Raw genomic sequence first — 21,435 nt, 5'->3', positions numbered from 1 at the left:
AATCACTGTACTCTGGGCAAAGTGGTTCACTCTTTCAGTCAAATCAAACTTTCAGGGTTGTTATTGTCAGATTTCCCATCCTTGGCGTATCATCAGCTCGACTCGTTTTATTCAGCCCTGGCAGCCCAGCCGTTGTACTCTTTTAGTCAGTGGCGTCTGTAGAGGGAATCAATATGCAGATATGCGTGGAAAATGTTACCGGTCTGGCTGATAATGAGATTTTACTGTGAAGACAAAGCCCCTGGGTGCAGTGATTGGTATCTGAGAGAGTCCACACTGTCCTCGCCACTCGCTCCCTTGAGACCGTCACAGTGCTAACATGTCTTATGTTTTAGCTGCACGTAGCTAAAAGTGCAGCTTAATGGATTGAACACTGAACACCAAACCTTTTTGTAGGGTGTTCGGTACACAACATTTTGTTTCTGTACGCCAATTGAGAAAAATATTAAAAAAAAAAATCCCATTTGTTAATACCATTAATTATATATTGTTAAGCAAATATTAACAAGGAACATACATGTAATATTTATATGAAAGCTGAATATTTATTTGTAAATCCTTAGTATACCATTATAATTCTGAATATATATAAATATTATTCAGGATTTACATTCTGTGGTTTATTTGTCAGGTTCACATCTATATAATATACATCTATAAATTATTATACAATTATATTTTTAATTTACATGTATACTGTATCATATGTACAAAATTATACAGAGTACTTGCAAATAATTATTCAGAATTATTTACTGTTTGGCCCCTTTTGGATAAAAGCATCTGATAAATGCATAAATGTAATTAATATGTGTGTTACTAAGTGGGGGGAAATTATATTATATTATATATATATATATATATATATATATATATATATATATATATATATATATATATTATAATGGTATTTATATTATTATAAAGTAAAAATAAATTGAAATCACACTGCTGGACATATTTATTTTGAATAGTAAAAAATAATTAGTTTTAAATTAGTTCTTCTGTTCATGTGTTAGCCTGTTTTAAATCAATGCTTTGTGGGCTGGTTTGACCCGTCTTTATAACCTCAGGTACATATTGATATGAATAATTGCTTAAAGAATGATGCTGAGGGAGAGCAGGTTTGTGATTTGCAGGCTTTAATTGGTCTGCAGGAGTGCTCAGCAGTGTTCGGGGTTGTCCGTACTTGCCCCAGGATAGGGGGTAAGAAGGGTCTGTCTTTTCCTGAGTGATCCAGATTTGACATGCCCAGACTAGAACTGGTTCCCAGCTTCTGATGGCAGTGCCACTTCTGTGCCCCAGTTAGAGCTAACAGAAAATGTCAAACCCCCTTCCCCTTCTTTTTATCACTCCCTTTTTATTTTCTCTCTCTCCATGCCATCAGCAAATCACAGCAGTTAGTCAGCTATTACCATTAACCGCTTTTTTTCAGGCACTTTATGCTTATCAGCGCTAGGGAATAAAAGCAGAGTGCCTTATTTGGAACATGGGTACTGTGCATATTGCTGTTATATATGTGGCCATCGTTGTTACAGTATTTATAAAAGCAACCTTGTTAAAGAGGACATGTGTACTAATGTCAGTTACAGACTGTCTCTGTTTTCATTGGAAAATCCATGTGGGTTGGTAAAAAAAAAGAAATCGGGTAATGCTTTTACATTGTCATTTTTAAATGAATAGTTAACCCCCCACCCCAAATAAACAAACATAAATGAAAAATTTAGTCACCCTCATGTTGTTCCAAAGCTGTAATCATTTTTTTCCCGATGTTGAACACAAAAGAAGATATTTGAGATAATTTTGTTAACCAATTATTTGCCCGTAACCACTGAATTCCATATTTATTTATTTATTTCAGTAACATGGGAGTCAATGGCGACCAGCAAGTGTTTGGTTATCAGTATACTTCAAAATATCTTATTTGTGTTTGGAGCAACGTGAGGATGAATAAATGAAAGATTTTAATAAATTTAAGCAGATATGCAGTTCTGAACTGTGTTATTTTTTTATTTTTAACATTATTATTTTATTGTTCTCACTGTTTATGCATGTATCTATTTGCCATATTTCACTATTTGTATCGTTGACATCTTCTAGCTTTATTGACAGAATATACCAAGTTCAATGAAATTCTGTTTTCATGCTTCTTCTTTACACATCTAAGACAACCTACATTTGGTATTAGCAACAGAAAAAACTAATTACTGAACATTTGCCAACTTAATACAAGTTCATAAAACAAATATAATACAAAAGTATAGAATTCAATGTTGAAATAGTGCAGTGACAGTGCAAGATGCTTGGCAAGTGACTGACAATAATGAAGTCTACTGCAGTGTGAGCTTTTAGAGTTATATAACGTAACAGTGCATTTGATTTTTTATGTAACTGTACAAGTAATTATTATTATTATTATTATTTTTATTATTTTATATGGAAACAGAGTGTTATTTTGTGACAACTATCCAAATAAAAGCTTTGCTGCATTTGATTCCTGTGACTGCATGTACTGGTTCCAAGGTTCCACTCAGAGAGCGGTTTTCTGCTCTTCTCTCACTAGATGTGCCCTCAGCTGTTCTCGGTGCCATTACTGCTCCCTGCACTTTTTATCCTGCACCTCAGAGACCCCGAACTGCCAAACGAGGTGAATTATGGCCAGTTATATGAGTGGACACTGAGCCACGGGGGACAGGACATAGTCAGAAGAACTAACCACAGTTCTGACCATTAAAAGCCAGCCTGACACTGGCCCTTCATCTTACCTCCTCCACGAGACGAGTGCTCCCAACCTTTGCTTCCCATGAGAAGAGACAGAGCCAAGAGAAGAGAGCCCCCTCAGCCCAGGCACGCGTCCCCCTATCATTATGAGTTAAGCTTCTCACCTCTACCTTTCTTTCTGGGAGTCTCCCTCTTCTCCCCCTCTCTCTTTATCATACCGTGGCTTTTCGGCTTTGTGCTGTTTTCTTTTTGTTGCTCTTTTTTCTGTCTGTGCCTGTCCTTCTTTATTTCTCTCTGCAAGGTTAATTGCATTAGTTAAAAGAAGCCTGGCCTGTTGGTTGCTTATGGAGGTCGCAGTTAGGCATATGAACCTCACAAATCTGCTCTGGCCACGCACCACCGCTGCTGAAATGATAGGGCTGCTGATGAGACATCAATTGGTGTCCTGGTCTGCTGGGTATCCCAAAATAACTGCCGAGCAGTGATTTAGAGGTTTTGATGTTATTCCTGTTACGCCAGCTTGCGAGCAGGACTGCTGTGATCTCTAAAGCACAAGTATAAATGAACATCCCCAGTGGCTCAGGGAGAAGAAGAAAAAAAAAAGTAATCAACTTTTTTGTTGATTGTGGTAAAAAAAATTTTTTGGAAAAATGTCAGCCCCGATGCATCTATTTATCTTCTGTGTAAAATAATGTGTGTAGACCTAAGTCAGGGTGGCACAATATTTATTATTTGACAGGAATGAAAACGAAGATGTGAGGGATGGAAGTTCAGTGGGTTGTACAATTGTTTAACAAATATACTGCTTATTCACTTGAAAAAAAAAAATTTCTGAATAAACAAACAAACAACAAATTTACTGTAGACAAAAATTCCATAAACAGTTTGAAAAGGTGTGAATGGTGAAAGTTGTTATTAAAGGGTACATAACATACACAGTTTCACCTAATCTCATGTTAATCTTGAGTACCTAAAAGTAGTACTGCATCCTTCATATATCCAAAAAGTCTGCCGTGAGTGGAGCAATAATTTGCAGTCACGTACTAAAATGTAATTTTATTAATATATTTTATAAAATGTAATTTAATTTGTGACACACATTTTTAAATTATATATTCTACACACACTCACACACACGTAGACACATATTATATATATATATATATATATATATATATATATATATATATATATATATATATATATATTCAAATAAATCAAGCACGAGTAAAGCCAAATATTTAAATAATAATAATACATAAAAAAATAAATTCACAAGACATCAAATGCAGATTTTTTTTCCTTCAAAATGCTAGATTTATAATGGAGCTACATCGTTGTGCCCGTAGCCAGTAGGTCGCGCTAAGTGACCTAAAGTCTAAAGTCCTTCAGTAATTCACTGACACAATCGATTCTTTCAAACACTGATTCAATCAGGATTGAAACCAACGGGGCGCTTTGCGAGTGAATCACGGAATCATTGATTCACTCGGGAACCAAACACCAGCACAGTGTGCTTCCAGGAGACGCACTTGCTTTGTTTGGAATTATTTGTCTTGGCGGAGCAAATTTACTGAAAAATTGTAAGTTTCTATATATATTTTTTTTTTATTATTGCTTTGCTGTACAAAACATGTCATAGTGATTGCTATTGATATTCATATTTTTTAAGGAGACATGGCAATCTATGAATCTCTTTAATTTCCTCAGGTAACTGGTATTGTAAAAAGGGCCTGGTATTTAATGATGTCGTAAGTGTAATGTGTAACTTGCTAGTTTGTATCCATGTGCTTGTAGCAGGGCAGTTAGTTTTAGTCTTTAGTCTGCTCTAATTGAGGTCACTGATGGAGTGTATGGGCTCTCTGGCCCTGACATGTGCAATAGATGCTTACTCCTGCTTGCCCCGGCCTCTCAGCGCTTCTCTGCCTCTTATGGGAATTAAAAAGTGCTGGCCTGAGGAAGAGCCAGATTCAGTCAGGTCAGGGTGGAGAGGACTGTAAGACTGCCTTCAGCTGCTGCACTCCAGCAGGGCCACAGCTGGGCAACCTGGGCCATTGTGTCGAGGTCAGAGCAAGCAGAGAGCAGATTGTTATAGCGCCCGGTAGTCATTTATTATGTTCGGTTGAGGAGTCAGCTGTTGTCTTTGGAGTGTTTTCAGTTTTCATGTGGCCTAGCAAGGAGTTCTTAATTTATAAGACCTAGATTCTATTTTTTCAATTGTGCCACAGATATATCAATAAGAAGAAATAGGGCAACGATTTTCAAAAGGCCTTAAGTTTATTTTCAGACAACGGGCAGCACAGTGGCATCGAATTAATCAAGTCTGAGTCGCCCTTTTATAAATCATATCATATCTCTGTTCTGTTGGAAACTTGAACTTAGTAACTTTAGCCCAAACTGTGCTCAATACTAAACAGCCAGTTTAGTCCCTTTAAAAGCAGGTACATTACAAAAGTCCACAACGTTTAATTGTGCTTATGTGTATGAAAAAGATCCATCATGTTCATGACTAGTATGAAATGAAAAAAAAAAAAAAAAAAAAGGAGTGGCTATTTTTCTCTCTAATGTAAAACATCTGGCAGGATTCAGCGCTTGCAAAATTAATGGCCATTTAATTGCCAATAATCATTTTTTTCCTCAACGATATGAAGTAAATAGTTTTTTTCTGGAAGAACCAGATGTTTCAAATAAGCTGCTGTGAGTTTAACTCTGTTTTCTTTTTTCTTTTTTCCTTTCATCAACACCGTAGCTTTGTTTTGGAATTCATGCTTGGCTTCTGTGAAGAGGAAAAGGTGGACACTTCTTTGATTTGACTGGCCATCTCTATCATTTTGAAAATTATAAGTGCTGTTGTACTGTTAAGGCTGCCTACTACAACAATTTACCACAGCTTTTTTCATCATAAGAACAAACACATTTTTGCATAATGGATTGCAGCAGAGCAACATCAAGTATCAAATATTGCAATACATGGAACCATATAATCCATTAGTAATTTTAATAGATGGTTCATTTGCCATCATAGAAACACCTTCATGTAAAGTTGTAAACACTGCAATCAACGTGTTTGAACTTGTTCCAAGTGAAATTCAGTTTAAATTAAATTAAATGTATCAGATTGAAAGGGATGGTGTAGACCTGAAATAATCCAATCAATAGTATAAATTAAGCTTGTAAAAATACTCTGTAACGGATTAAAAACTTCATCATTACGGAAAGGAGGAGGCGGGAACCAGCGAACATTCAAATCAAATCTTTAATAATCAAATAAACACAAAACAGCGCGACAGCCCCTCGCGGACGACTGTCATGCACAAACAAAAACCAAACACAAAATAAAGGCCAGGCCTGGTCCTCTCTCATCCTTCACTGTCGTCACTCCTCTTTTGTATTGTTCCGATCTCCTCCGTGGGACTCGACACCGGTGAGTGGCGCAGGTGTCGCTCATTTCCCAATCACTCCACCGGCCTCGCTCCTTTCCCACGGCTCTTGGCCCCGCCTCACTCCTCACATACTCAAATTGAACTATTTTCTAAAATATCCTGTGCACATTTTATGTACTGTACAGTGCTGGGTACTAATTGATTGCATGTAGTCTATATGTTTAGATTAAAAATGCAAATAATCATAATACCGTTACCTGTCATTATATGTCATTATTCTATAACTTTATGATTTACATTGATTTGCATCAATTCACACATGAATGCAATTCATTCATGAACCCCAGTTTGGGAAACTTAAACTGGGATAGTGTAATGTTTAATGCACTTTATGATTTTGATAACAAAGAATGAGATACATTTTCTTCCAAGTTAAGTAATCAAAATGTAGTCTGAATACATTACCTAATGTGTAATACAGTAGATTACATTACAAACTACAATTTCCAACATGTAAATTTTTAATCCATAACAGACAGTAAGTGATCTACCCAGCACTGGTTATATAAAAAGAACTTTCTAACTCTGAAATTGGATTGGAATTATGTAGATTGATGAGTACTGTATTACTGCATGTAAACATACATAATGTTTGTGGTGGTTATAGCTCGGCTTCATGATTTAACCTGGCATTTCCAATAGCTTTTAACTTCAGGCCTGAGGTGTCTTGTCCTTAACTGGCTGTTCTGATCTTCTACTAATAGTTTCTAATGTCAACGCTTTGCCCAAAGACAGTAGCGTAAGACTAAAAGTGGATGCCCCTCCAGCGTGAGCATTTTTTCTCCTCTAACTGAATGGGCTTGGTGCCAAACAGAAGAAAGAAATGAGCAAGAGAACAAAATCAAATCCCTCGTTTGATTAAGGCTCACCTAAAGCCAGCTTGACACAAACTCCATACTGTAGTGATCATTTGCTGAGTTCGTTTGAATGGCAAAAACCTTCTCTTCCCTCTGATCCATCCTCTTTTGCCTGAGCTCTTGATTAAACTGACTTTGAAATGTGAAAATTGTGTGGGCCGCACTAGAACAATGTCAGATAGGCCTTGTGGAGGGGTGGAATGGATTTAAAGCCATTGTTCAATCTGACTCTTTTCTCCTGCATTAAAGACAGGGTTGCGGAGGTTTGTGACAGTCAGACGCCTGCATGCTTATCTTCCCCGCAATAGTGTTTTAATCTGTTGGGTTAGCGCATGCCTGTAAACAAATTTGTCAGTCACACAATAGCACTGCCACCTTTAGTTCGCAGCGGATTACGGCGTTTTTAAACAGACTCAAAATGTACACCTCCCGCTGCGCACATCTCCACAAAAGATTTGATTAAATATCCACGGATAAATAATTTGTGGATATATAGCGTCTTTTATCCTATGTAATATTAGCATGCAAAAGGCGTGTTTGCACACCTTTAGAGGGAAGTCTTTTATGTGTTATTGTAAAGGTTGTAATTCTTTTGATATGGAATTTAAACAGTATTTTACCCTAATCCCGAGTTTGGGCTTGAGAAAGCCTTTCACGTAGGTGGTTTTCAATTAGTTTCACTTAACCTTGTAAATATTATCACAACATTAAAGGACTAGACAAGCTTTTGTGAGGAATGTGGTTTGATCTCTGCCCCGTTTCATCTCCGTATTTACTAAAATAACGGCAAGAAAATTTAGGGGGATGTACAAATTATCAAGGGCGGTTATGTCTCATTACACAGATTCTTAGGGGATTTAACCAGTGTTTATGTAGTGTAACTCTTGTGTTGACTGCTAAATTACACACCAGTTTACGGGACCATTTTAAAATCACAAATACTAAGAAAATTGAATTACTTGAAACTACATAAACCTGTTATTCCAACATAATTTACCTGGATATTGCCCTGACTAGTCATACACAGTTGATTGAGCAATTTCAAATTCAGCAATATTGCAGAAATATAAAGGGGTTGAGTTCCCAGTATGCACTGCAGCATTAATAAATTATGCAGAAACATAATAGGTATATATATATATATATATATATATATATATATATATATATATATATATATATATATATATATATATAAGATGTATGAATTCAAATATCATTGCTTTGTACACCTTCAGACAACATAGTTAAATTCACCCATTAAGTGCCCTAAATATTTAAAATGTGAAAAACAAGAAATCGGTCAGTGCCTTAATGCATTTATTGGCTGAATGAAATGTTCTGTGTTTAGTGAAGAAACAAACAAAAAAACTGTTAATTAGGTGTAAATTAGGACCATTTTTTACACAATAGTTTTTTACACTATTTTTTAGGGAGAACCTAAAAATCTGAATGCACTAGGTTTGTGAAAGTTTCCTCAACCAGTCCTTTTTTTACAGTTTTCAACTGCTATGTAAACTTTGAAGTTCATAGTATTAAGTCTCCTCCTCGTGAAACACCCCTAAATGACCTTCAAGTTTTGGTTCGTGCTCCTTCATGTCATTCTGTGTTGTTGTCAAACTGTCAAGCCATCTTGGTCTTTGATGGACACTACAAACAGAGGATTCTAGGTTCTTTGCTTTCGTCTACGTTAAACCCTCAACAACACAAACAGAGCAAAATCGTCATTAACTTTAAGCTGTTTATTTATTTATTTTTTTTAAGATAAGAAGGGCTTTTATAGCTAATCAGCAGCTACATGCTAGCTCTATTTACACATGGAGAAAGATGGCAGTACTACAGGGTGAGGCGGTTAATTCAGTCATGCCGATGAAAGAAAAGGACGTTATTGACCTATGCTGGCAGCCATGTGTTTCAGGTATTAACCAGCCACCATTTGTCAGGGAGTCTGAGTGATATGGAGGTGATGTGAGGTTCAGACCCAGGGTAGGGTCGTCCTCCATCGGTTATAATGCGTCTACGCAGGGCACTTTAATTGAATTACCCAATTTATACTTCAAGGGACAATGCATCATACATCTATGATGTGATACAATTAAACATTATTTTGTGAGCTTGTGTTTTGCATATGTTATCCCAAGGTTAGAGCAAAAAAAAAAAAGAATACTAACATGTTTGCATGGTGCTATTTTTGTAAGGATATTTTTTTGTCATTGCTTGTTGCAGAAAAAGGTTTGTATCACAAGCAGTTATGGGTGGTAAGATATTTTTTTTATTAATTTTGAAAAGAGTTATGCCGACCAAGTGATTCATTTGATCAAAAGTATAGTAAACAAGTGATTCATTTGATCAAAAGTATAGTAAACATGGATACTGTGGAATATTATTACAATGTATTGTTTCCCATTTTTCTTTAATTCTTTAAAGACTACAAGGTTCAAAAGGACAGCATTTATTTGAATTACAAATTAAATTATAAATGCACTTTTAATCAATTTAATGCTTTCTTGCTGAGGAATAAAAGTATTAAAGTATTTAAAAAAATATTGACCCCAAATTTATATGGTAGTGTATATTTATTGTAAAAAAATGTCTCTTAAAGTTTATATACAGTATCTAACATTAAGCAGATAATGAGGAGGAGATACGCTCTAACGTAGATACAAAGTAATTTTTAAGATAACGTTTCAGTATAGGGCTGTCACGATATTAGATTTTTCATATCATGGTTATTGTGGCCATAAGAATTCACGATATCGATATATTGGAATATCTATAGTAACCTAATAGTCAGAAATACAGCAATATAAAAACACCCGTGCCTCGTTTTGATATTTAAACATAAATGTAAGGAATTATTATTATTAAACGTGCAGTACGTTACGTAACGTTACTCATGTTTATTTAACGAAGCCTTTTTGAAAATCGATTTAAAATTTAAAATTGTGGCGAGTCTCCAAAAATAAAAAATGTATGGGAAACACATCCCGCAGCACAACCACCTGAGCCCAACTTCAGTCTACTCATCACCTTGGCTTTAACTGCGTTGTAGATGGCACGCAGCCAGACCGATATACACAATACAGACCGGAAGTTAACTTAGGTCCAGGCGTGTGCGCCCGATGAAACCGTCTATATTGTTCTGTAACAATAAGAAAGTAAATTTAGAAAGAACACAATTGTCTTTATTATATCATGTGTGTATTATAATAATATATAGCTGATTTTATCTTTTAAAATATTTTGCCCTTGCATTTGGGATCCATCCTTAGCATCCAAAAGTTTTGAAAACCCCTGTTATAACAAATGCTGTAAATACAGCTCAATGTCGTAAACAATGTTAGAGACAGTTTAGAAACGTCTTCTCCCAGATATCTTATGACAGATGTCGTCTTGCCTTTATATGTAAATTAAGATCCAGCAAAGGCTATTAATTCTAATGGAGTCCAATTTATGCTGGATTTGAGCAGCTGGAAGAGACTGCAGTGTCATGCCCATTCACTCATGCGTTTAAACTCTTGCCTTTCGTCCAGGTGTTACCAAACTATTTGTCAGATAAAAGCAAGGCCACTTGACCTTTGACCCTTCTGCACCTGGACTCGGTGCAGCCCATTGCCAGCTTATTCGCTTTTTAACATGCCCAGAGACTCCCAAAATGTTTCTTCCCAAACGCAATTGCAATTAGATACACGGAGAGAAGAATGGCTCTAAAAATTTGCTTTACATTAAGCATGTAACGTACACCAATTATGCTAATTGCACATTCGCAGATGGCTGAGTGTTGATTACCGCATAAACACTGGGTAAGCAGGGGGAAATCAGAAGACTGCTATCATGTGTTGACTTCCATTGACAGTCATTTGATTATTTGTCATTTATAAAGCTAGAAATGACAGCAGATGCTATTTTAATAACTTTTAAAAGGCAGATCACTTTGGAAAAACATATCTTTACTTGATTCAGTTTATTTGATTTGTATTTTTACTCACACCGTCCTAACGCTACTTTGTATCTTTAATCAGTAAACAAGTTACTATAAAAAAAAAAAAAGATTCTAACTTTTAATTGGCAGCTGAGTCTATGCAAAAGAGAGGGTGTGTCTGCATGTGCATTTGCATAACAATTCACCCATAGCCGACACCATTTTACAAATGGGGGAGTAAACATCTGTTCCAGATGTCCTATTATCCTGTCAGGCTGCTTAGCTCAGAGACTTCTAGCTTCAATCAAGGCCTTTGTCAGCCTCAGAATCAGACACTGAAAGGCCTGGGAGCACTGTGCTTTACTTTGAATCCCCCACTGGCATGGACATACTTAACAGACCCTGAAACAAGCTGTCCTCGCTGCTTTTGAGTGATGTGGGTCTGTGGCATTCGTTCTCTGGTGTTATCAACTGATGCTCCTCTCAGACACATTCGCCTCTTTCATGCTCTTTGGATACGTAGCGGCTGTTCTGCCTTCAGTGATCTGGCCGGAGGGTCTACAAAACCAACTTCAAATGCCAGTCCTCCTGGCGGGAAGGGTGACATTTTGTGCAAGCCAAAACATTTAGCGCATTAGGAGGAAGCAGCCTGGTGGAAAAGACAACTTTGTTCGCGTTCTCACTCTGCAGGCCAAACGGCACAATGTTTACTGTATTTCCAGTGAATTTCACTAATTTAGATCTGCTATTTTAGTTTAGGATCCACATAGTCAAAGAGATGTCATTTGTCAGAGGTGCCATGGCAAGATTGCACATATACTGTAATATAGAGCGGACCTGTTGTTAAGATGATCAGCTTTTTCTGTGGTTCTCAAATTAGTTTGAAATGCTTGTTAATGTTTTTTAGGAAGTTTGGAATCGTAGTTGTATTTTTAACACTTTTGTTACTTGTATATAGATTTAGTTGTACCCATACCCAGTGATAACTTTCAAACTTATTACAATTTTAAACTTTGATAATCTAAAAAAGTGAAATTTTAATAAACGTGTGCAGTTTATTCTTATAACCGTTTGGCTACAGTAAATAGCAAAGCACATTTTATAGCACCCTGTGTGTATACAATTACTCTCCGATTGCACACAACATAAGAGAGCAGCTCTTGGCACTGCAAGTCATGTCCTACATTTACCTTGGGCGCCAGATACATTAACTTCCTCCCCAATCAGCCGGCTAAGGAATAACAATAATTTCAAGTGCTGCTAATTGACTTTAGCCTTTCCAATATGAGAGAGTGAGCGCCTGCTCATTTTATCTGTCCTTTTAATAATTACATTATCATTTTACGCCTTCCATTCCGTTAGAGTAGCTGACCATTTGCGTGGTACTGAAGGCTCATTATTAGCCCTTGAATTATGTGCAGTTTATTGATCCCTGTGGTGGATTATGGGGCTCTAAGTTGGTCTAGACAGAACGGTTAGCAAGATGACAGAGCAGGGGAAACATATCGGGCCCGGGGGAGAGATCAGCTCAACTTGCTGAGCAATAATGCCTGCTAGGTAATGGAATTTAAGTTTACACTAAATCTACAAATGTGTTGACATTTCAAGTGCCTTGTAAAATAGCATTAGGCTAATTAGTTGAGTTGAAGAGGTGACTGCACAAATGTTTGTAGCTAGCTACATCTCTATTAACCAGTGCGTAGCTAAATGAAAGTACTTTGGTCTCCAAATGTAATATATTATCACCTTTTAAACTTGTGAAACCAAGTTTATTACTCTTTGTAAGGATAGTTCACTTATAAATGTAAATGCTGTCATGCACCCTCTTTCGTTCTTCTGGAACAAAGATGACTTTAAGAAGAATATTCTATTCACTCTTTCAATGTTATGAAAGAACATAAAAAAAAAATCAACCAATCAGTTGATTTTCAAAACTGGGCTGTGTTTCTTTCCACAGGTCCCTACACAGTGTTCACTGCTTCCTATTCACTAGGGCTGCATGATAAATCACATGCGATATTTAATGTGCATCTTGTCAGTTGTTCACTGACAAGCTGCACAAAACCACAATCATCAAATGGCGAATGTTTGTTGCAATACTTTATATGAAAATAAGATGGCAAGTTTTACTTTGCTTAAAACTAATTTTTCTCTTGTGCCATTCACAGTAGGCCTGGACGATTATGGCCTAAAATCAAAACCTCGATTTATTGAACATTTTACCTCGATTACGATTAATGAACGATTATTTTGTTTTGGTTTAGTTTTTTTTGCCCTCATAGTTCACTGACAAGGTTTGTACTGTAAATATGATTGACTATAAGCAGTTATTTTATCTATGTTCGTAACATTTCTTCCTAGGGTTGGGTATCGTTTGAATTTTATCGATTCTGATTCTGCTTATCGATTCCAATTATCGATTCCTAGTTTAGATTCCAATAAGATAAAAAATCCAATATAAAAAGAATTAAGTCAAACATTTTTATAAAGCATTCCGTTGCAGCTGAATAACATGCGCAAAAACCAGCAGCCTACAAAACACTGCAAGATGACTTTTGCCTGTGATTTAAAAAAAAATACCATAGCAAAAACAACTAGATTAATATAAATTTCAAATATTAAAGTGTTAAAGAGTCAGTAATAAGATAAGAACAAACTAATCAATTAGCAATATCATAAATACAACTAAAAAAAATTCAGGTACAGAAACTAATTAAGTTTAAAAACACTGCATAGTTTTCTTTTTATAAATAAAATAAAAAGCTGCTCTCTGTGCACTTGTGCTTCATGTGCGCTGCACACAAACATGCTATAATAAGTTTTGAGATTCTAAGCTACTTTAGTAATAAATCACAGGACAGCGCTGACAACTAGTTTCTCCGTACCTCTGTGCGCGGGATCTTCACAGCTACTGTTTATATGAGTGTTCGTGTCACAATGCAGCTCCGCGAACATGGTAGCTCGATATAATAATACACATCCAATCATCTAATCGCTTGAATGTCTAAACCATAAAACAAATACAACTGACAAAGTTTAGTGAAGACGTAAGGCCTCACGTGCAATCAGTATGTGTTTAACCGGCATTCACCTCTGTGTTTTGCTTTTATGCCACTGACTGGAGAGCAGAGTCATGTGGCTACACACGCGGTAGTGTACTTTTAAGGGGGAAGTGTTAACAGGACTAAAAAAATTAAATAACCGACATGGGGAAATGACATCGGTTAGAGGTTCTGTATTTCGGTTTTGATTACTTTTCGATTAATCGTCCAGCCCTAATTCACAGTGCCCTTTTTAATGAACATTTGGATTGGAATCTCCTTAAATGTGGAGGAATACCCTGTAATGTCCACTTTGTAGGGCACTTTGTATGGTCAAATGAAATGCATATCAATCAAAATAATCCAGTTTCTAAAGTTCTTACTTACTGGTTAACCACTTACTTTATTTGTGGCTTAAATTTTGGCCTCTGTCACACAAAACTGTATGACATTGGTTATGTGGATCACTTTTATGATACATTTATTTTATGACTAAATTAATTCTTTAATTAGGTTGAAATGTTTTGGTTCAAGTGTTAAATGCTGGAATGTAGACTGTGTGTGTTTGTCTCTGTAGAGTGGCGGTGGGCATGTTTACTGGCTATCCATCATTATTTTGATGAGCGGGCTAATTGCACAGCCTGCTTGTTAGCGGGGGCCGGGAAACGTCCTTGAGTGGATGCATGAAGGGTTGTTGGTGGGATTACGCACAACATGAAGTGGGTTTATTGTGTGTGTGTGTGTGTTTGTGCATTGTTTCTCTCCATCCAAGGACTTCTCAATGGGCATTTTGCCAGATGTGAGACCTCTTTAGAGGCTGGATTTAATCAACGCACTGCATGATTCACACACGCTTGCATCTGGTTTTATACAGGTCTGCTGTTTAACCAGCTAGTTAAGAACTGGAGCTTTTTGTGTATTTAGTTAATCTCTCGTCCACAACGTAAACATGAGTTTTTGTAAATATATAAATATTAGAAAGAGTATTGGAGTAATTAGAATATATCATTTTAAAAAAAAAAGTCATTATAATTCAATGTGTTATTTGCCATTTCTTTGTGAAATTAACCAGTTAACTTTTTTCAGTGCACCCTAAAATGATCCATTGAACTCATTTCTAATATTGTAGTATTTGGTATGAGTAGCTAGCTGTAACCATGATAAAAAGAGCTGAGGTTAGTGCGACGATCCTGCAGACAAGAGAGAAAAAAATATTCATGACCTTGCAATGCTGTGTTTCTTAATGTCCAGTGATCTTTCTGAGTAGTAATGATACAGTGCTTCCTCATATTCTTTCTTTTCTCCTGCTCTCTCTCTCTCTCTCTCTCTCTCTCTCTAACAGTCTAAAACACTCAGTCAGCAGTTCGGTTCACTGTCTGGCAAATGAGCTGTCCTATTGAAATAGAAGGGAGAGTGTTCCGTGCTGCAGAAAATGCTGCCATGGCAAGCCACGCCGGTGAAAGAGAGAGGGGAAATTACTTGCTTGGACAAAGAAACATGAGAATGACCTTTCACTAAAAATGTACCAATTTAGACTCATGTTGGGTAGATTACAACCTTTTTCTTTTCCCTCTCCATCTCCATCTGCACTCATTATCATCTATAGATTACCTCTCTCCTCACCTGTGCTGGAGAAAGTCTAGAAAAGTACATTTGTTCAATTGATTTTTTTTTTCATCCTCTGCATGCTCATAAAATCCTCTCAGGGTTTGTAGTTGGATGGCTGCTTGGCAGAGCTAACAGTGCTTTTTATGGTATCTTATGGTCCAAATGTCATCTCTAGGTATATTTTATGTACACAATGGAGTCCTGTCTTTCATCTCAGCCCTCCTAGAAAATGAGTGATCGCAATCTCTTATGTTTGCTGAATGCAGATCTGAATTCTGCGTGTTATTAAGCTATATTGTTACAATGGAGTGATAATATTTCAGTATTATCACTCCATTGATTGGCAGAATCGGTGTGAGATGATGAAATAATTGTTTTCACAGAAATAATAGTTTTCACTTCGCAGGGAGTTGAAAAATATGAATGCACTTTCGTAGTATTTCGTTAGCATTATTTTTTAAAATGACATCAGCACTGAAGCTGCTTAAAAGAAGTTCATGTAAAGACCATCTTGTGCAAAAGAGGAATCAGAAACATCTGATCGCATGATCAGTGCCACAAATTTGATTATTCAATCAGTGACCTACATATACTGTAAAAAATGTTACAACTTTCTGTTTATTTTCCGGTTTAAATGTGGAGATTGCAACAGACATTAGTTGTATACTCATACATACGTATACTTTACACAATATAACACAAAATACAATAATACACAACAATACAGTAAACATGTTTCTTAAAATCTTTTTCAAAAGTCTTACCAAGGTTGCAAATCTATACAGTGTACTAACAACAGTATGTAATATTACAAACTAAGTTAACTGTTTCCGGTTTGAATGTATTATGAAATGTAATTTATACCTGTGATGGCCATTACTTCAGTTTTTAGTGTAATATGTTCCTTCAGAAATTATTCTAATATGCTGATTTGGCACATAAAAACATTTCTTGTTATGACTGATGGTATAATGATTTTTTTTTCTTTTGAAAAAAGAATAATAAATCCTTGCTGTAAAGTATTAATATCTTAAATTAATAAAAAAAAACAACTTGTGAAAGCTTCTCCACACACTTGTTCTCTCTTACCCAGGGTAATTAAAATGCAATTTTTCTAACTTTGTTGTTTTGTTTTTTTTTGGTAATGTTAACAGAGGAAGTTATCGGTGGGCATTGCCGTTGATGAATGCAACACCTAAATTGACCCATTGGTGGTGAATGTGCCTGGGGCCATTCAGCCGATGCTCTTGTTGTGTGGTCCTGCTTAAAGTCCTCATTACCAGGACTTGTCATGGGAGAGGCAGTGTGCTGCATGAGAGAGTCTGAATCAGCCTTATTTGAATTCATAATTGTGCCTAGCTGAAGGGGAGATTTGTGAAGCAAGTCAGGGTTCATTGTTCGAGCTGTGTGAGTCCAGTGGAGGGTGCGAGGGAACTCAAAGCTAATGTAATCTAAGCTGTTTGAGAGGGTTAATTGGGAAGGAGGGGAAAAAGGGGTGTTTGAGAGTGTGACCGACCTTTTGGAGTAAGTTGCAACTGCAGTGGACTAAATTAAAAAAAAGACATGGTGGGTAAATCAAATCTCTTCTGTGCTTTGGTAAAAAAATTAAAAAAATACAGGGCTCCAGACTTCGACCAAATGTTTGCATTTTGCAACCATTTTTCAGCACATTTGGCTTATTAGTCATTCATTTCCACTTTTTCTTTATATTTTGAAATGAAGAAATCACTATTATAAAATAGCAAATCACCAATAAATTTGATTGTCAGAATCTTACAATTTTACACTTTGTGTGTGTGTGTGTGTGTGTGTGTGTGTATGAAGAAAGAACAGTCTCAAACTTTATTTCATTTTGCTACTAAATCACATATAATAACTGAAGTTGGTTAGTTAATTAATGTTGGTCAATAAAAGTACATTTTCTATGCATCTTAACTCAAGATTAGTGCTTTACTGTCAAATCTGTATAAACAATAAACAAAAGAATAAATAAACAAGAAATGAACATGAAATATTATTTGTAACTGCACTTATCAATGCAAAAGAATAGTAATTTCATGATTTAAATTATCTTTATTTTGAATACCCCCACACACCACCCCCAGCTGCTCCTGGCACCACCATCTGCAGAACCTGGTGGTGCTGGTGCCACTGCTCTCAAATGTTAGTCTGGAGCCCTGAAATAATCAGTTTGGTGAACTGGCCCTTTAAGACTGGACCTTGTATTCTAATGTCCTGCTTTTCTGGAGAATTGCATACTTCATAATCAATACTTTTAATGACGCATACAGGAAATAACGTGGCCTAATTACTTTCCTGTATCTGATCGTTAATTGCAAAACTTCACATGTGGACATTCAATAGCTCTGTTACACCTGCAGGTTTTGGCTTAATGTGCTCATTATAAGGTCATTGATGAGCAACAACATAATCTGCATTCCAACATGCAATCAGAAGATTGAGACTAATGGGTCGTCCCCAGATGCTGAAAGAAAAAAAAACAAAAAACACAAATGCAGATCCATGCTGTGAATGTATTTGTTTTCTTGTATTTTTGTGGGTCAACACAATTTCAATGGTTTATTCCAATCATACCAAAGGGCCAAGGTTTAGCTAGTTATCCCCTGCTGGGATGTGCCATAACTACACCATTGTGGAGGTAAAAGACATCTTTCTACAGTGAAAGCATACTATTGTTTTTATGTGTGTAAATTTCAAAATACAGTATTTAATGACATTAGGATTTTTTTATTTTTATTTATTTTTTGCTGCAGGAATCTTAAAAATATGTGGGTGTTTTAAGCATCTGAATTATTGCCTGGCCTATTATTTTCTTTAACTCTTAAATATATTGCTATAAGGGGATTGCTTTGACACTATCAAAAAAAGCAAAAAAAAAAAAAAAAAGTGTCAGGGTTATACTAGACTGCATTCAATGACATTTCACTAGATATTATTTGATTGGTGACTTATAAAAATGATGAAAAGTTTTAAAAATGTAATTTTTATGTGAAATACAATTCATGCACTGTTCTTACACACAGACATTTCCATTAACCATAAAACAATGCAGTGAAGTGCAAAATACAGGTAAAACAGAATAAATACAAAATATTTGTCCATATTAATAGTTTTTAATTTATTTTTATTTTTTTACAGTGGGGTCTTCAAATTGCTTTGACAGATGGCCATCATATAAAGTTCTTAACACAATATAAAATTGATTTTGACAATAATTTGACTTGTAGACAACTTGTAAATCCAAACACATGCTCCTATATCCTCCTAATCCAGGTATTTCCCAAATTTTATCTTAGCTTGTTTTATTTTTATATTTCTATTGTATAAATCTTTTAAATGATAAGCTTTTCATCAACTCGCGACCCCCTGGTGGTTCGGAGAACCCTTTTGGCCCATACTGTCTTAATGCGCTTTTAATTGTGGCCTTTGAATTTAATACCATATTTCAATCTTGTTGATTGTTTAAATGAATTGTAACAAATTAATTGACCTAAACACCTTCTATGTTTGCCCGATTTTACTTTGTTTAGCTTTTCTCTTGAACTTGGAGCCTGACTGTTGCGAGAAGAAACCCCACCAGCCCCAAAGACATATTCTCTCAATTTAACAGCAGACCGAGGTGTTTCTCCAACATCATCGGATCAATGAAAAGTAAATAGCCTCCACTTCTTGTTTCACAGTGCCGTATTGATCTTTCCTCAGCTTTGGCTTCCCCTGCTTCCCTGGCGTCTTATGTCTTTCAGCCCCAGGGACGAAGCTGATTGCCAAAGATTGGACAAGCTAACAAGCGCATGATGAGGAACCAGTTGGTTCTTCTTGCTTTCTCTCAGTTTTCGGAGGTCTTTGGGACAGACACACACAAAAGGGAAGCTGATCCATGGATGTATTCTGTCATTCTTTTGGAGGCTGCTTTTTCTTCCTTGTTTTGACTTGGTTCAACTTGACAGGGTGCTTTTAAGGATATTGTGGGGTCCAAAAATAAGTGGAATTCCAGGAAATCAATGAAAGGATGTATTCATGGATCGGAGCTGGTGGACTAAATTTTAACTCCGTTTCAGTTCAAGTCACTGACTCATTTATCAGAGTCTTCCATCATAGAGGTGGCCTATTGAGATCGGCACACTTTGGTTTTTCCGTTACATGTGGGTGAGTCTTAACGTTTTCTATGGATCCATCTTATCCCATATATGATTAGCGATTGGTGAGAGACACAGAGAGGGAGGGTCATTTCATACACCCAACTCACCCTCTGATCTAAAATAACTATGGTTCTACTGGAATTTTCCCACACAAAAGAAACAAGTAAAATAAATACTAAATGAAGCACTGCGCTCGTATGAAAATTCTTGAAAGAAATGAATACTTATGTTCAGCAAGGAATAATAGAAATGAATCAAAAGATGTCAAATAAATGTTGTTCGTCTGAACTTTCTTTTGATCAGGGTCCTGAAAAGAATGCATCATGATTTCCACAAAAAATATTAAGCAACAAAACCATTTTCAACATTGATAATGATATACAATTTTTCTTGATCACCAAATCAGCATATTAGAATGATTTCTGAAGGATCATGTGACACTGAAAACCGCAGTAATGTCTGAAGAAGGAATTCAGCTATAATACAGTATTTTTTTTTTAATTATTTAATTTTTTATTAAAAATCTAATCAAATAAGAGCAGACTTGGTGAGCATAAGAGACATTAAAACATTTTAAAAAGTCTTACTGACCCCCAAAGTTATTCAATGGTGGTGTCTTTACTATTTATTGCGTGAAAAATAGTGTAAAACATGCTGGTTTCCAAACAGCTCTGTTTAATCAGTTAGAGACATTTTTACATTTATAATAGATTTATTACATTTAATTTGTTTACTTAATAATTTAGTTACTTTAGTTTACCATTTGTTCCAATCACACCATCCCCACCCGTCCCGCCCTGCCCTCATGTCAGTAAGAGATTGTGTTCCTCTTTGCATTTCATATTTTAGGGATTCCCTGGCAGATGACAGATGTAAGTACCCATATTAGATAACCCTCGGGGTGCCCTTAGTCTTGATTTGAGCACAATTAATTTTCTATTATAGAGTGCTAAAGATGTTCACCTACAATATTGAGTAGCCAGCCAATTGTGAACTTGGTCAGGCCTTGTAGTGGGGTCTGGAGCTTCCCTTAGGGATCTCATTTATTATTTGCAGATATTGATTTGACAGAAAGGGCAAGGCAAACTACTCTGGTGTTGACTTAGACCTGGCCCCTGGCTGTTAACATGCTCTCAGCTGACCAGTGCTGAGACTGTGATGTTTGCGGTTTGATCCACGGCACTTACGGCGCAAATATTTTCAACTGTTAAGTTGTGAGAGTCTATCTTATAGAGTTTTTGAAAGGAGGAACAGAGGATGATGATTGTGGAGCATGAACATGCTTCAGTCTTTCTGTGGAGGCTGGTGTTAAAGAGAAAAAAAAGAAAAAATTCTGCGTACAGACACAACATCTATCATGTTGTTTGTTTAGTGAGTAAATGGGAATGGGGCAGGTTGAGGTCAGGGCAACAGACTGGAGGCAATCTCTCTGTTGCCTGTATTGTTCCTTCCTTAGTGGGAGATGTCTGGGTGGGATGATGCTTCTGAGTCATTCTGTGATAGAATTCTATAATAGAAGCCTTTTTCAGTTGGAATACATTTCTACAATTTTGTTTGTCAGGTGACTATATTGTATTGTAAATATTGTGTACAAACAAACTGATAATTGAAAACTGAAGAGATTTGTCTTATCTATCTGTCATTTACCATTGACAATAATCAATAGATAAACATTCTAGCTAT

General features: G+C 36.2%; 1 long non-coding RNA gene across 1 annotated transcript; it reads left to right on the top strand.

The window, feature by feature from the left end:
• Positions 1 to 4,177: 4,177 nt before the first annotated feature.
• LOC127957199 (uncharacterized) lies at positions 4,178 to 19,927 on the top strand. The gene is made up of 3 exons (XR_008153734.1): positions 4,178 to 4,304; positions 19,144 to 19,264; positions 19,357 to 19,927. It is a non-coding gene; the product is annotated as an uncharacterized LOC127957199 (long non-coding RNA).
• Positions 19,928 to 21,435: the final 1,508 nt, after the last annotated feature.

Source organism: Carassius gibelio, chromosome B5 (genome assembly GCF_023724105.1).
Source record: "Carassius gibelio isolate Cgi1373 ecotype wild population from Czech Republic chromosome B5, carGib1.2-hapl.c, whole genome shotgun sequence".
Taxonomy (NCBI): domain Eukaryota; kingdom Metazoa; phylum Chordata; class Actinopteri; order Cypriniformes; family Cyprinidae; genus Carassius; species Carassius gibelio.
The sequence above is the reverse complement of the archived record's forward strand: the minus strand, read 5'-3'. Positions and strand labels throughout refer to the sequence as shown.